This window comes from Thalassophryne amazonica, chromosome 9, assembly GCF_902500255.1.
Source record: "Thalassophryne amazonica chromosome 9, fThaAma1.1, whole genome shotgun sequence".
Lineage (NCBI taxonomy): Eukaryota > Metazoa > Chordata > Actinopteri > Batrachoidiformes > Batrachoididae > Thalassophryne > Thalassophryne amazonica.
The window spans coordinates 26049940-26063217 of NC_047111.1; the positions used below are offsets into that span (position 1 = coordinate 26049940).

General features: G+C 40.6%; 1 protein-coding gene across 1 annotated transcript in view; it reads right to left on the minus strand.

The window, feature by feature from the left end:
• ncam1a (neural cell adhesion molecule 1a) overlaps nucleotides 1–13278 on the minus strand; it is a 947827-nt gene that overhangs the window by 347653 nt on the left and 586896 nt on the right.

Sequence of the window (13278 nt, forward strand, 5' to 3'; positions counted from 1 at the left end):
AGATGTGGTGAGGGAGACAGCTAGGGCAGTACTGGGTATGACATCTGGACAGTGGAAGGAAGACAAGGAGACTTGGTGGTGGAATGAAGAGGTCCAAGAAAGCATAAGGAGAAAGAGGTTGGCGAAAACATTTTGGGATAGTCGGCGAGATGAAGAAAGTAGACAGGAGTACAAGGAGATGCGGCGTAAGGCGAGAAGAGAAATGGCAAAAGCAAAGGAAAAGGCATATTGCGAGCTGTACAAGAAGTTGAATAGTAAGGAAGGAGAAAAGGACTTGTACCGATTGGCCAGACAAAGGGACAGAGCTGGAAAGGATGTGCAGCAGGTTAGGGTGGTAAAAGATGCACATGGTAATGTGCTGACAAGTGAGGAGTGTGTGCTGAGAAGGTGGAGGGAATATTTTGAAGAGTTGATGAATAAAGAAAATGAGCGAGAGAAAAGGCTGGATGATGTGGCGAGAGTAAATCAGGAAGTAAAAGAGATTAGCAAGGAAGAAGTGAGGGCTGCTATGAAGAGGATGAAGAGTGGAAAGGCAGTTGGTCCAGATGACATTCCAATGGAGGCATGGAAATGTCTAGGAGAGATGGCAGTAGAGTTTCTAACCAGATTGTTTAATAAAATCTTGGAAAGTGAGAGGATGCCCGAGGAGTGGAGACGAAGTGTGCTGGTTCCTATTTTCAAGAACAAGGGTGATGTGCAGAGCTGCAGTAACTACAGAGGCATAAAGCTGATCAGCCACAGCATGAAGTTATGGGAAAGAGTAGTAGAAGCTAGGCTTAGAAAACAGGTGAAGATCTGTGAGCAGCAATATGGTTTCATGCCAAGAAAGAGCACTACAGATGCAATGTTTGCTCTGAGAATACTGTTAGAAAAGTACAGAGAAGGACAGAAAGAGTTACATTGTGTGTTTGTGGACTTTAGATATTTAGACTTTGGATATTTATAAATATCTTAGAAAATAAGATATTTATAAGACATTTCAAGATATTTCATATATTGAGTATTTACATTTTTAAATCTGTTTCTTGAACAGTATGTGGCTCATGTAAATTTAAATTTATTCAGTCAGTTTTGGTTTACTGATTTCATTCAAAGTTACTGTCGTCTGTTCACAGCACTGACATGGCTTTTTAGTAAATATCTGAAGAAACTAAGTGACAGCTTTAGCATGTGGGCCTCTATCAGACTTATGTCCACATGTAAAAATAAAATGTTTTTTAATAAGCCGGTGTGAAAGTGGACCAGTTCACGAGATAGCACCTTGGTTTCACAGATATAAAACAAAACTATTTTTCAGAACTAAAACTTTTTGGTTGAGAAACACAAACGTAGGCCCGTCTTAATGTTTGACATACTTACTAAGAGTCTCTCTGGGGTTTCTTTCATGAGTATCTCTAAAAATATAAATGAACCAATGTGTATATATTTCAAAATAAATTGATACTGACACGTCGTCATGTCCATCAACAAAGTAATTAGTAACAACAGTAATTAGTGTGTGTAATAATGCATGAAATAAATAAAACCCCAAGCAAACTTTGACAGCATGCCAGTGGCTAAGACTCATGGGAAATGCTGCTGAATGCCAGAAACAAACAAAACCATATGGCACTCACAGAAATTCAGAACATGTTCATTACAGTAAAAGCTCCACAGGAGACACAAACGTTTTTATTTCGTGTTTGCATCCGTGTTGTGTTCATTCATCTGCTGTGACTTCTGCTCATTCAGTAGAATGGAAATATTTTACAATCAAATAAAACTCACATGTTTTGTTAGCTTGTCTGTTGATGCAGTTCATATTAAGGATTAAAAACTAACATCCTGAGTCTACGGACGGCACAATACCATCTCCCTGTCTTAAAACAACTAATCTGTTAATAAGCACAATTACCTGTATAAACGTTGCTAATTTAGCAATCTAACAAAGCATCTACTCAAACTGTGGAACAAATATTCCCCTAAAGTAAAATACTACTCACCTAAAGTAAAATAAAGTAAAATCTGAAATACAAAAATCTGTTCGGATCCATTTGAATTATTTTTATTTCTTATTTTCAATCCAGTAATTTTCATTAATATTGGGCTGATACCAACCAAAAATAATGGACTGCCACACCCGTACCAGAGACCTGTCACAACTGCGGCTTGATTTACATTAACATGGTATGTTATCGTCATGACATTCCCTTGGTGGTGAGGAAGATCATCTCTTGATCGATTCCCGGATGGGATGTTGGACATGAAGATGAGTACATCTATGTCCAGGGTCAATCTAGAGACGCCTGTGTGTGTGGGTTTGTTTAATGTGGGAATGTCCCTGCATGCTGACAAACATACAGTCCTTGAAAGACAGTCCTTAGCCTGGGCCAATGGTTGGGAAATCCCAGACGGTCAGGGTCCGAGGACAAGCAATTGGGTTACAAGCCATCACTCCTCCGCTTGATGCACCATTGAGGACTTCTTGTTTCAGCAGAGCCTGTTCAGGGTTCCTGATGGGCCTTCATGGTTGCCGCAGCGACCAGGAGGCACACGTGGTCGCCACCATAATTCACCCCAATGGGCATTCTCCTACTTGGTCCATGAATCAGGTGTCAAGATGATACCATGTTCAAATATACTTCCAAATATTCCTTGTGTAGGAAGTAAATAAACATTTGCAGCGCATTGTGTTTTGAACAATTTTTTAAACAGGCCGCCATCTAGTGAGCTGACAAAAAACAACAACAATAAAAACAAATGGTTCAAGAGGCTTCACTTAAGCATTGTTGTTTCGTCATGCATTTTTTTGTTATTGTTGATTTGTGTGCTGAATAAATTAATTCATTCATCAAGATGGTGGCGTCATATCAATACTTAGTCTATTTTACCTGGACTCTAATCTGCACATCTTGGTTGTATTTTCAACTATCCCATCACTGTGAACACTGGACTATATATAGTTTCTTAGTCACACCATTTCTGTCAGTGCATGTTCTGACAATCTTGTGTTGTGCTTTTGTCTTGTCAGAATGTCCAAAGCAGATGGTTCCCCACTAATGCTCATCTGCTTGAGGTGTCGTCCTATTAGTGCTTGCTCGGGGAGTGAGTAATGCCCAGTCCTTGCTCGTGCATAATGCTTTGAGATGACCTCTGATTTGGTGATGTATAGGGAAGGGTATCGATAAGATTTTGTCGATTGTGATTCCTTATCGATTCCCTTATCGATACCTCTTGTGAATTTTTTGCGTACTAAAAGTAGGCTTTACAGGTTTTCTATGTCAAAGGGTCAAAGAGCTTTTTCTTATCATGCACCCGCTCTGTGGAACGGTCTTCCTGTGACCATGAGGCAGTCAGAGTCCGTGGACATTTTTAAGTCAAGACTTAAAGCTTATTTTTATTCTCTTTCTTGTGAATACTTTTTATTTTTTATCTGTTTTATTCTTTTACTTCTGTTTTTAATTATGTATTTGATTCTTTTAAATTTTATTTATTTAAATTTTTTTATGTTGAACTGTTCTATGTGAGGCACCTTGAGATGGCTTTTGTTGTGATTTGGCGCTTTATAAGCTGAATAATTTGAAATTGAATTGAAATTGAACAACATTTTATTGAGTCAAAGTAAATAAGTATGAAATTGGTTACTGCATCCTTAAGTTTTGGACATAATAAACTTTACATGGTGGATCCTTGATCTCTGGACATAAATAGAAATGAACAAAATCTGTAGTTATTGTCAAAAGCATTTCCTTTCAGACATTAATGGCATGAATGTATTTCCATACCTCTGAGCTGAGCTTTTGCAGCACGTCAGGAAGCAATTCCTAAAGAATGCAGCACGTTTCATTTTGGGAGGGAAAAAAAACGTTTTAGTCGATCGTAGTTTCTTGTCTGTATTACAACGTTTGTAAGCGGTGTCATTTTATTCAAAGCGGCAATTCGTTTTGAAGTTATTAATTCCGTCCGGACTCTGTCTCAGCAATGAGCCGCGCAGCATTTGGAGCTGTGCCAACAGAACAGAGGACGTTTCTTGTTTCTTGACTGCAACAAGACAAGAGTCCCAGTTAGTGACTTTAATCCACACAAAAGTGACTCATGATATTTTAATGGCTTTGAGAGGGGCTAAGAAGCGGACTTGCTGTTTCTGAAGAGCAATGAATCAAAGAACGATGAGCCAGTGGATGGAAGCATTGTTTTATTGGTTCACGCTTCAAAGTGGTGTCAGGCTGCAGAAACGGTTAAAAACAGAGCCGCTGCAGGGTCTGTAATCAATGTAGAGGAATGATCATTTTCCCGACAAACACCCTCAAAAACAACAGCTGTTCTGAAGGACCGATAAGGGAATCGTTAAGCAAAAAGGCTATTGATATCAGTGAATCTAATCATTTCTTAACAATAGTTGAAAAGAACCGGTTCTCGATACCCATCCCTAGTGATGTATGAAGAAAAAATAAATGAAAATTGAATTGAAAATCTGAAAGCTGTTTAAATGAAAATTTGGGAGACTGTGTAACACATAACTGTTCAGCACAAAATTCTATCATAAATATCCAGCAGGGTGGTAGACTTATTCTGAATCTATTGATGACTAAATGAGGCTACATGAAGCATTTTGTGTTTTTTTTTTTTTGTTTGTTTATTTTTCATGAGTCCACTCAACCTCTTTAAAAAAATACTTCTTGAGGACTTACTTTGGTGACACCTTTCTCTGCATTTTTCTGTGGAAAATGGAAAAATGAATGGAAAGGGTGAAGTGATAAGGCGACGGAAGGGTACAGAGATTGGGCCTTTGGTTGACAGTAAGTCCCTTCGGTTTCTCCCTTGATTTCTCTCAGAGCTGCCACAGGAGATCCAAGGTGGGTCTGCATGTTGATTTAGCATTTGGTCTTTGGTTAACAGTAGATACCAGTATCTATCTTGTTCTTTTTTAGCAGCTCACAGAAGCTCCACTCGATTATTATCATTGCAGAGCCACAGAGTAACATTATGGAAAAGAGAAGTCCCACAACTTTCATCACATTTACTCTGCATCTTTATAGAGCCCCTGCATTTCAGACATACAGTATATTAGATTTCAAGTGGTGTCCTTGCATATTTTAAACCATTTTTTTAACAAATAATTTGTTAAGATGACAGAGGATGTCAAAACTCATTAGCTTTGCTATCACGTCTGCCAAGGGACAAATTACAGAACTGCAAAAACAATTATTACCATTAAAGAGATTAGACATGCAGCAAACATCAGCGGCTGTGTTAGCTGTGAGGCTGATGGAGCTACAGTTACATGAGATTTTTTTTGTGAATGACAACATTCTAATTACTGAATCTGAATGAACACAAGAGCACAAAGTGAAGTTTTGTATGTTTACATGTCCCACTCAACAGATTTTAAGACGTGGGCAGACTCGCAGATGATTACAAGTTGTGTTCCTTATAAATTAAACCCTCTGGGGTCTGAGGGCATTTTTTGGACAGTTCACTTGCCTGGCATAAATGTTTTATTATTGCTGTTAACAGCTCTCCCTGCATCCTACAATAAAGTTTTATGTCTCTTTTTTCAGGACAACCTGTGCTTTCATAATATATATGCTTTTGTTGTGTTTTATAAGTGTAATAAAGGTTTACAATCAGAAATAAGAAAGGAAAAAGTAAAGCCGAAACCATTTTCCACGCACATTTATTCAACACACACAGCAAACTATAATAAACAACTGTTTTGACACTTTATAAAGGTAAGTTGAGGTCTTGTGTGAAAGACTGTACAACAAAAAGGTTCAAACAATAAACAAAAATGCACATTTTGAACAATATATGCAAAATGGTCTATGCACTTTGTCTCATCTCAAAGCAATTTCTGTCTGCTATTACACAAAGGGTACATCACAAACTTCTACTTCTACTGTGTTTTGGAGTGCTCTGTGCTGCTCCTAAAGCAGCTTTCATTCACACTTTGGCCCACTTTGGCTCAATACAGTCTGAGGAACAGCCCTCCCCCTCGCTCCATTGATATGGTAAACAGAAAGCAAGAGAGTTATCCAGTAACATTCACATGCAAACTAGTGGAGCAATCCTGATAGTTACACACTCTTTGTTTGAGCACGTGAGATTGTCATCAGAGGCTCTCCGTCTGCTCCGTCTGCTTCACTGATTGCCATGTGTAATGGCGCAGGGCGCATCTGCAGCCCAATAGTATATACTCACTGGAGCACCCAAGGGGCTATTCAAACAGGCCAAGTAGTATATATCACTCCTGAAAACAATCTTTGGCTTTTCACGTGAGGTGAATCTGCCCTACGATTGGATTTTGGAAAACCATGTGACAGTGAACCAATTCCGATTGGACACTCAAACTGCGCACGTCATCACACAGCTTCTATGAGGAGTACAAAGATGGCTGATGGCTGGTTCAAAAGTCCGCGGAGTTAACCTTTCAGCGAAAAAAAAAAGTAAGTTTCTATCTCATATCATTAAAAAGTTAATTACAATTTAGTAAAGCTTGGTCTTAGCCGTCGTATATGACGGCATCGGCCCCAGAAAGTTAAACCGATCTTCCACAAGTTTGAAGCTGCCAGAGCACATTTGAGAGTAAATAACTAAACCTTCATCCTTGGGTCGATCAGAACCAACTTCTATGGACCCACAAACCCATCGTTTGTTCCAACTGGCAAATTGAGATAGATCTGCAGCCTGTAGTCACCAGGGAAACCAGTGGTTAACCCCAATGCAGGTGAAAGAAGGCCAACAAGGAAATTGGAGCCGACCGCTCACTCCACCAATCCAACAGACCCAATAAGTGAAGCAGCCAACTGTTCTGTCGTTCTTTGTTGTCAGTTATGCAAAGTGGCTATTTGTGTTATGTGTCGGACGCAGCTCGGAGAACCGACCAGCGTTTGAAAGACCCAGTATGAAATAAGCAGAGCACGGTACAAAGGCTAACTGAATTTAATACATAACAGTGATACATAAAAAACAAAGTGCGGTTTGGCGTGGTGCGCTCCCAGCAGCGCTAACGGTCCGGAGCCAGAAGCTGTTCAGACTCTGGGACCCCGCCGACACCCCCCAGGTGGCCGCAACAAACCGAGTCTGTGAAAGAAGGAACCATTATGTGAGTCCACACTCTACACACAGAGAGAACACTTAAAGGTGTACAAACAGCAAACACTTCCTGGCTTGATTACTAATCAACTTCCCAACCTGCAGGCATGGAACATCCAGTTCACAAAACTCCACTGCAGTGGAAGTCGATACATGACTAACATACAGCTCAATATAATAAAGGTGTGAGGGACACCACATTTACTGACTGTATAAATGTTAGTCACAAAATCTAACGTACCTCAGGAAGTGTGCTGACGAGCGTGAGACCTCACCCCCTCCTCTTTCACAGACCGTGCATCAAACCTGGACGTTCTCTGCATCCATTGATGATGAGATGGCTCCCGAGACGACGATCTCACCCGTCTGGTCACAAGGTCGAGTCTCTGGCAAATACACACTGTGCACTCCAGTCTTAAATGCCACCATGTTCCAATCCATGGAGATGCACCACAGCTGTGAGTCCTGATGAGCCGCAGGTGATCAGCCTCAGGTGATCAGGGTGAGGTCCTGATAAACTCAGCAACACAGCCACTCAGTTCCAAATGCAAACCACCTGGAAGGAGAAGCAAAGGACAGAAACAAAATGGCAGCCAGGCCCCCCCAGCCATATAACAATTTGTTTGTTAATTATCTTAAATTTTTATAATAGCAATGATAAGCATTTGTGAACCCAAAATTCACCGCTAAATTCCAACCAGATTTATTCTTATTCAATGTCTATACTTCATTCTTTCATGTCTCTTTCTTTTCACGTCTCAGCAATAGAACTATGAATATTGTCAAAACTTCAGTCCCATTTGTTTGTGCCTGTACATGTGTAAATAAATCTGTAAATATTACGGCAGTGGTTTCTCTTGTGTCCAGTTGAAGACAGATGTTTGATCAATGGAATCCAGAACTTATGACTTGCAGATCAAAGACTGATTAATATTGATTAACGTTACATTCCTGCGAGTTGAAGCAGGTGTTGCCACTTGTGAGGCATTTAATTAAATATTGTTTTCACTCATATTTTGTCTGCATTCAATATTGATTAGATTTCAATACACTACCTATTGTATGGTGCTGTGTGTGGTACGATTTCAATACGTTACATATTTTATGGTGCGCCCGTGTGTGGCAACATCAATTCATTACATATTTTATGGTGCTACTATGTGAGGCCATTCAATAGTGATTATATTAATTATTCATTACTCTTTGGTACTTTGTGGTTCTGAGACTTGGATGATAACCAGTAGCCTAAGGCAATGACTGAATGACGTAGGTACCAGCTCTCTCCAGAGGATACTTGGGTGCCCCAGATTGACTTTGTGTCAAATGAGCAGTTAGTTAGGGAGACTCGAATGAGTTGTACTTCTTGCATTGTGAGGGGACATCACCTTTGATAGTCTGACCATGTAGCACATTTCTCTGGGCATGACCCAGTGCAGGTGTCTCAGTAATGAGGACTCCAACAACTGCAGAAGGCCAAAGGGATGCCCAAACCCAGATTTATTCAATTAGAAGTCAACAGGAAATGTGGGCTGGAGTGGGCCAGAAGGCACATGGGAGTATTGAGGTTAGATTTCATCTGTGTTTTTTTTAAAGGCCATCTTTGTGTGACTGGGGTGAAACAGCAGCAGAACACTGGCCAATAACCAATTACTCCAATCCCATCCAAAGACATTTAAGTCCTTCAGAGTTGTCACTGGTTTCTTGATGACTTTCATCATTTGCTTTGTTTACATTAACTCTGTTTTAAAGAAAACTGGCATACAGTACACTCTGTATGTACTTATTACTGATTGATTTAAATGAACTCCAAGATGTGCTTTGATGTCTATCTTAACTTAAAAAATGTAAGACTGTTGAAATTATGATGTAGAAGCACTGAATACAAGAATGTGTGCACTAGGTGGAGACTTTTGTTAGATTGAATTTGTACTTTGGGTTATGTATTTTCAATATTATCTTTCTTAAATATTTGTTTTTGAATGCACACAAGAAGAAGTAGTACTACCATACTATTTCCCTATTTGTTAACTTGGATACAATGCAATTCCTAAGAGGTAAAATGAATGTCAAGGTAACACCTGCCATCTGCAACGTGACTGTGGCAGTTAGAGGGTTATTTTAGAGATTTGTTGATGTCATCCAGGATGCACAGGCTGCCTTTCGTTGAATACTGCACATCTACGGGCGAAGGAGAATCAGTTGGTTGAATGAATAAAGTTTATGGAACTTCTCAACACCCCCGAGCCCCTCACCCAGACCTGACACACAAGCACACCTTTGAAATGATTATTATTTGTAGAGAAAAATAAACCAGTTCCTGTTACTAGTACCCAGACAAGAAAAATGACCAAAATACAGACTGACTGTCTGGATTTTGAACAAAAAAGTAACATAAAGAAGCAATTCTAGATTCTAGGAAACAGTGTTGACCTGTTGACCTCTAAATAACTGTTCTTATCTATGACTCTTCATAGATGAAACAATTATCAGGGACTGAAAGTAACCAGGTGACAAACACTATTTGTGTGGTGAAGTGCTTGTATTGTAGTTCAGCCAGTGAGGCTGTTTTTGCCTGTGCAGCAGCTGCAAGTTTGTTTCAATAAAACAATGTTCTTCCTGCTGACTTTTCAGTGCCATGTTTCTGCTATTTCCAGCTTTTGAGGACAGCACCACATATGCAACCAGATATGCCAGTTACCACCACAAAACCACAGCACTTTTCCTCACACAGAGAAAATACACATGACCTCCCAGAAACATCCACTGAGCCATTTAGAGGCCACATCAACTCCACATGCTGAATGTTACTTCAGTGCCTCCTACAAAATGGTGTCCCACAGAAGTTCACCAGAGTTCTCCTTTTAGGCACTGTTCTTTTCTTTGTTTGTTTATTTGTTTTTTTTGTTTTTTTGTACATGCTTCCTTTTCAGGAGCACAATCAGAATGATGGAGCCTCACTGTAACTACACTGCAACAAAGGTCAACACAAAGGTTTGAAAATACGGAGCAACGTAAACAGAAACAACAGCAACTTGTGATGCCTAATGTTTTGCAGATGTTAAGAGTAGCTGAAAAACTGGCTGAACCTTATCGTTGCATTAATTAATGTGCATATTATATTAGATTCTGCGTTTTCCAAAGACAATTCCTCTATTTGAAAACAAATGGGACGCACTGCACCTGGAAAGTATTCACAGCACTTCACTTTTTCTACCTTTTGTTATGTTACAGCCTTATTCATTTTTCCCTCCAAATTCTACAACACCCCATAATAACAACAAGAATAATGTTTTTTCAAATGTTGTGCAATTTATTAAAAATAAAAACTAAGAACTCTCACGTACGTAAGTATTTACAGCCTTTGCTCAATACTTTGTTGATGCACCTTTGGCAGCAATTACAGCCTCAAGTCTTCTTGAATATGATGCCACAAGCTTGGTGCACCTACCTGTGGGCATGGTTGTCCATTCTTCTTTGCAGCACCCCTGAAACTCCATCAGGTTGGATGGGAAGCGTCGGTGCACAGCCATTTTCAGATCTCTCCAGAGATGTTCAATCAGATTCAGGTCTGGGTTCTGGTTGGGCCACTCAAGGACATTCACAGAGTTGTCCTGAAGCCACTCCTTTGATATCTTGGCTGTGTGCTTAGGGTCATTGTCCTGCTGAAAGTCTGAGGTCAAGAGCACTCTGGAACAGGTTTTGATCCATGATGTCTCTGTACATTCCAACCTTCATCTTTCCCTCAATCCTGACTAGTCTCCCAGTTCCTGCACTGAAAAACATCCCCACAACATGATGCTGCCACCACCATGCTTCACTGTAGGGTAGGTGCCTGATTTACTCTAAACATGACACCTGGTATTCACACCAATGAGTTCAATTTTTGTCTCATCAGACCAGAGAATTTTGTTTCTCATGGTCTGAGAGTCCTTCAGCTGGCTTTTGGCAAGCTGCAGGCAGGCTGCCATGTGTCTTTTACTAAGGAGTGACTTCAGTCTGGCCACTCTACCATACAGGCCTGCCTTGGTGGGTTGCTACAGAGATGGTTGTTTTTCTGGAAGGTTCTCCTCTCTCCACAGAGGAATGCTGGAGCTCTGACAGAGTGACCATCGGGTACTTGGTTACCACCCAGACTTGGGCCCTTCTCCCCGATCCATCAGTTTCAACAGGCAGCCAGCTCTGGAAGAGTCTTTATGGAGCTGATCTTTTTCCACTGTGAGTCCACTGTGCTCACTGGGACCTTCAGAGCAGCAGAAATGTTTCTGTACCCTTCCCCAGATTTGTACCTGGAGACAATCCTGTCTCAGAGGTCTACAGACAATTCCTTTGACTTCATGCTTGGTTTGTGCTCTGACTGTCAACTGTGGGACCTTATATGTAGACAGGTGTGTGTCTTTCCAAATCATGTCCAATCAACTGAATCATCTGTTTCCACTGATCATCTCAAGGATGATCAGTGGAAACAGGATGCACCTGAGCTCAATTTTGAGCTTCATGGCAAAGGCTGTGTATACTTGTCTACATGTGATTTATTAGTTGTTTTTTTTAACTTAATAACTTTGTAAAAATAAAAAAAAAGTTGACATTGTCATTATGGGATATTATGAGTCAAAGTTTGAGGGAAAAGTGATTTTCACCCATTTTGGAATAAGGCTGTAACATAACAACAAAAGCTGTGCAAAAAGTGAAACACTGTCAATACTTTCCAGATGCACGGTATTGTTATGTTGAATGTTGCCAACACATGCAAGACAAAGATTCAACCACAGTTTCAAATGTAGCTCACATTAATATCAGCATGTTAAAAGAAATAAGAAAAATCAAGTATCAAGTTAAATTTTCCCATCAAGCAATCATATATTGTAAACCAACCCCCCCCCCCCCCCCCCCCAAAAAAAAAATGTCACCCATGACTTTTTTTCCTCGTAAATCAACAGGTCAGCTACACAAAACAAAACAAAAACACCCTCCACATACACATAAATTCACACATCACCAAGCTAATATTAATGACTGATGTATTATTTTCCACATCGGTTCTTCAAATTGTCGTGTTTTAGGAAGTGACCAAAATTAAACTCTGACCACGACTGTCGTTGGAGGATAACAGTCTTTTTAGCTCCTCATTATGGAACAGTAGTGACACAGTCAGCAGGTCGCACGGCCTCCATCACTTCATATGGGATGTGTGAGCTTCTGAAGAACAGCTATGAAATCTGTGGCAACGCCGCACAGAAGCTGAAGTTTGAGGCCGCTTCACTGCCATCTTGGATCAGGGAGGCTGCGCGCCTAATTGGAGCCTGTCAGCTGCCTCTAACTGGCTTCATTACAACGGTGCTACAACCATCAGCTGTTGCTGCTTAACATGCGAGTCATGTCAGAGCAGGCGCACACGCCATGCAGAGCACCTGGCGCTGTGCGGTGTCCCGCTGACAGGAAAACACAATCAGCTGTGTGAAAATACACCACGCACCTGCAGACTGTCCGACCCTGTGACTGCTTCGCTGCGGTATCTACAAACGGAACACACGACAACCACTGAAGGAAGAGCCACCTCATTAATTCCTCCATGCTGTTCCACAGGAAACGTGCTCTGTGCGCAGGCCTTTTACGCGTTTGTCCGTTAACAAATGTGAGTTCACATGTTTTTTTTTTGTAAACTCCTGAGGAATGTAATGTAATATGGCACGTTATCCAGCGTTAACTGTGGAGTCAGCTGTGAAAAACCTTCACCTCAAAAGAGAGCGACGTGACCTGATCTCAGCATTGCGGTTATATATAAACCCAGACGTGTCTCCGATGATGCAAACAAACTCTGAACAGTGCGGTATATATGGCAGGCTGCAATGCACTTGAGTTGATATATGAGGTGCTGAAGAGCGGCTGCAACTGCACATATGCAGTCATACATTAAAGCTGACAGTGTGACGCACAGAGGAGAGTACGGCAGAGATGAATGACATGACTGAACGGCTTCTGTTCCCATCAAAGAGATTAATGTAAGCCGCGGCTGCATTACAGCAACAACATGTTGATTCAACTCTGACGTAACACCGGCATGTTTCACAGTGCAGCAGATAAGCGTAAGAATCATTCAACAAATTAGGCATGAATACTTCTGAGAAAGTCCTTTTATTCAAAAAGCTGTAAGCCACATGAAATTTTAAAACAGCCAATTTGTGCCAACAAAACAGACAAGTATAA